Consider the following 4,920-nt stretch of genomic DNA (forward strand, 5'->3'; position numbering starts at 1 on the left):
GTATTATATTTTAATGTTAGCAAGTTAGCATATGTTTTAATTCTGTCCTGTGCTGTGATCTCCAGTATGTCTGCCTCTTTGTTGTGCTGGATCTTCAAGTAACTTACTGCCTGCATTTAGGGGATTTACTAGATTCCAAGATCTGCATTTACTAACCCAACAAATTAATGATGCTTACACTGCTACTTCCTCTTTTATGTTTACATCCTCTAATACCTTCTGAGTATCTACTTGTTATGGGGTCAACTTGGAGCCAAAGGAGAACATGTATGATGGACTAATATGCAACAAGAAGTGCATTAGTCACCACCTTCTCTTAAAGGAATATCTAAATTGTTACAAGATCGTCAAACTCGATGAATCCAACAATAAGACCCATATCGACTCAAACACTCATTCAGACACCTGTACAAAATCATGCAAGTCCTCTTCATTCTTGGTAAAGAGAGCCAACACTATTACCATGTCACCCATAGCAACATCCTCTGCGTTTTGTAGATCTTTGACTTAGATGCGCTCTAATTCCATTTTTTTGTGTGTGTTTATCAATGATTCCTATAGGATTTTTTGATCTTAAGGATCAACGGTTGAGTTGAATTGTAATTCCTTTTGTCAAAGTATGTAGTGTTTAATAGAAATAAAGATGTGTCGAAACATGTAGTGTGCGTCGAGTTTTATAAGATGTCGAAGTGTCGAAGCAGGTTGTTTGACACATGATTTTAACTTAGATTAAAATATACTTTTTGGGCCTTTGTAATTTTTGGATTTCAGTTTAGGGAGCAAGTTAGCTCATTTATAAAGGGAGTAACCCATATTTTCAATACAATCTTATAATCACTTCCAGTTGCAAAATTAAAGAGATTTTCATAGGTCGTGGATAGTGTAGCGGGGTATTCGTTACCATTAGAGATATTGACTAAATCCAAGGTAAACCATACAAGTTGAGTCGCCACCGCACTTCTATTTATCCAAAGGAATGGTTAGAAAGCGAACAAAAATCTAAAAGTTTTATCGAATCAAAAACTAGTAAAAATGTCAGAGATCGGGGTAAAGGGGTTCGTTATGCAATGGGAAGGTTTTAAGCACCAAAAACATTCTAGGTACTCCTAGGGAGCCCTTTGTTTGTGCAAACATGATTGAAGAGATGAGAAGAGAATATACAAGTTATTTACATTTTGTGTTTGGATGGATAAACCCATTGCCTACGTACCATCTTAAAAAAGATTAGGATCAAAACCTCGTAGTTCGGGGTAAAAATCTCAAAAATGAGTTGGTGAATTGATTGGTCCAAAAACCTTAAGGTCTTTTGTTATCCAAGGGAGAAAACTCAACCTAAAACCACAAATCCACCATGTGAGGATAACTTCAACATGCTAGTGAGGGGTTAACCCTATAATAAGCATGGAAGACTCATTGTCCATCACTAAGGATATAGGTGAGTATTATATCTACCTCAAGGATAACTCAAACCTAATAGCTAAAGGTTATGAATTTTTTTGATTAAGAGAGTGGCCATTGAAACCACAAAAAAAGCATTTGAATGAGTTATATTTACCAATGAAAAGTATGTACAAAATATGGTCAAAGTTGACTTAGAAGTTCAATTCAAAATAAGTGTTATGAAAAGAAAGTTTGAAATTCAAAAGCATAAGGCTTAGGTTTCTAATGTTTGAAAAATAAGTGTTAAATGTTTGCACAAAAAAGTTTTGGCTTGGGTTAGAGTGGAGGGAAGAAGAAGAATGGCTAAGGTCCTAATCATACAAGAGATGAAGGATAAGAAACAAGACCACAAATGCAGTTCCTCTCTTGAGATCATATTGATGATCCAAGTAGCTCCCATCCTTTGGAGTATGCAAGCAAAATAAGTAATAAGCTCAAGCAGTCAACATAATCAAACAAGCTCCTTAGAAGATCCCCAACGTCTCTTGTATCTTTCATTTTGGATGAACATGACAATGGTTCTTCAATTTGAGCTCATATAGGATTCCCTAGCACAAGAGCACACACATCAAAGAGTTTTATGAAGCAAATCAAGAATGGACAAGAGTGAGTTTGGAGGTTTGGTCCTTCTAATCCATCTTCAACATTAGGGTCCTTTTACTCCAATTTTGCATAGGGAATGTCCTAGAAACTAAGTCCATTTGGTCCATTTCTTTGCATTTGGTCCACAACAATCAAAACAAAACACAAGCACAATAATATATACACAATTATGTGCTCAAGTGAGCAAAAGGCAAATTGCATTAACATAAACATGTGCTCAAATGAGCAAAGGGGAAAAGCAAATGAATAATATGTACAAGAATAGTAAATTGCATAAATATAAAGAGCAAGAATTAAATGTTAATGATTAATGGTTAGTGTTAGTAGTTAGTGTGCCATAAGGAAAATTTAGCGCTATGTTAAGCAATCGTAATTGGACTTATGTAGAAGTCACAACTATCTGAGGCCGGTCAATAATAATGTAGGCAACAACACAAGTTAGAGGTCTTGATTAGTGAATCAAACTCCAACAACTTGCCATGCCAAAAAGAAGATGAGAAATGATCTTGTATTGATTTAGGTTCTTTGCATGATTTAGGAAGCAATCTATCCTTAATGCAAAGCCATTCACTTGATCATTGATCAAGATGAATTAGATTTGAACCAAGGAAGATTAAACCTCCCTAATCAACGCTAACCACCAATCTTTAACTCATTGATCAAAAAAGAAAAAGAAGAAGATGAAGAATTAAAGTGCATTAAATGAAATGGAATGAGATAATCAACAAGCTATGACCAAAGATAGAGAAGGTCAAGGTCAAACAATAGAAAACAGAAGCAAAATGAAGATTAGAAGTCAAGAAACAAATAAATATTTTTGGCATTTTTAATATTTAAAATAAAACTTGAATTAAAAAAATAAAAGAAAGGTCAAACTTCAAACTCACTTCAAATCAACTTTGAAAAAGTCCAAATGAATTATCCCAAGTTCAACAAGGTCAAACAAAGTTTGACAAAAAAATTCAGCATTTTTAAAAGTCAGAAGTTATTTTAAATCAATTAAAATGCATAAAAATAACCTAATTGAACTAAAATCTCAAATAAATCTCAAATCAATTAATAAATTGATGAGAATATTTTTCATAGATTCATCATCATTCAAAGAGGTTGAGAAAATATTTTTGTATTTTTTCAATATCAAAAACTATTTAAAATGAATTAAAAATAATCAGAAAATAGAAAATTATTAAAAAATAGCAAATGATAAAATAAAAAATATTAAAAAATATTTTTAGAAAGTAGAAAATAAAAGAGAAATAATACAATTGGTCCCATAATTTTTGGACCAATAATGAGAGTGATATGAATTTTAGAAATAAAATGGAATTAAAAGAAATAAAAGAAAATAGAAATCAGAATTAAAAATAAGAAAAAAGGAGAAGCATTGGATGAAGCTCATTAAATGAACTGGCATATCACACGGATCACACATGCGTGCTTACCAAACGCTTCAGTCAATGCAACCACACCTAGCCATTAATTTGGTCATAACATTGAAGGGCCTAGATCAAATCTGGAAATGGAAATGGACGGCCACGATTCAATCTGGAGACCAGACGGTGGCCAGCGCCACCGTCTTCTCCGGCCAGCTCCGGCGGATTCCAAAAATTACAGAGAAATAGATGTGAACCAAATCGCGCGATCCAGGTATCAAACGAAAGGTGGAGTGATGTACATCACCACTGTGCCACTCAATTCCACTTTAGATCTCTAGATTGAGAGAAATCAGAGGTGGAAGTTTTGTGGTGTTCAAGTGAACTCAATGATTTTAAAAAATTGAAAGCTCAATAATGTTGCCTCTATGCAGAGGACTTCAGATCACACAAAAATAAGGCGAATGGAACCATATACAAGTTGTTTCGAAGCAAAATTCAGTTGAGGAAAACCTTTGAATTGTGAGGAATTGAGTCAAGATCCTTGGGTTCTTTTGCAAATAGAAAGCTCTATGGATCAAGGTGAAGAGGTCTAGGAACTTTTAGATCTAAGAAAACAGTCGAGGAAACTGAATTCTAGATCTGAAAATTTGAGAGAAAAGAGAGAGTTCCTTTGGTGTGAGGGTGGGATTTCAGTTGCACATCATGTAGGGCGCCTTCAGGTTGAGAAATTATGAAGCCAAGGCCTTGTATTTATAGATGAAGGGAGCTGCAAGCATGATATAAATCGTGTGCATGGGAGAAGAGGGCCTCCATGCATGGGCCTGTACAGGCGCTTGGAGGGCCCAATTCTGATTGGAATTGCAAGCTATTACCAAATTAAGATGAAATGGACGTGCAGAAATGAGGTCATAAGCTTGTGCAATGTATTTTCAATGAGTTTCCAAAAATGCACTAAAACTTTCTCCTCTTCAAAAATGGCACTTCCAAATTTGAAACATAGCCTTATGGGTAATGGTTGGAAAGCTTATTGCATAAGGAACAAATGTTATGTTGATCAAAACTCCATTTGGGTCTTGGAAGTTAATGAAAATTGAGCTTGAAGTGTAGGGTGCAAAACATGCATATGTGAAATTTCCAAAATTGGCCAATGTTCAAGACCCTTCTGTCTCAATGATGCAAGCTCCAAATGACAAAATCTTCAACATGAAAGTTATAGATCGTTTCAATTCAATCAATTTGGACTTAAATTTTGCATCATTTGGATTTTTAATGAGGAAGTTATGGGCACTTGAAGTTGGACTTTTTCACATTTCAATGCATTTGGTCCAAAGTGACCTATAATGTTTTGCATTATCACATGTATTTCTTTTGAGATTTTGCAATTTTTCTAAACATAATATTTGAAGTAGACACATTAATATTTCCAATGCATTAAGTACCACCTCAAAATTATGAAAAATGAATGAGTTATGTCCTTGGGAAGTTGACCCAAAATTAGGGT

Source organism: Lathyrus oleraceus, chromosome 6 (assembly GCF_024323335.1).
Source record: "Lathyrus oleraceus cultivar Zhongwan6 chromosome 6, CAAS_Psat_ZW6_1.0, whole genome shotgun sequence".
NCBI classification, from domain to species: domain Eukaryota; kingdom Viridiplantae; phylum Streptophyta; class Magnoliopsida; order Fabales; family Fabaceae; genus Lathyrus; species Lathyrus oleraceus.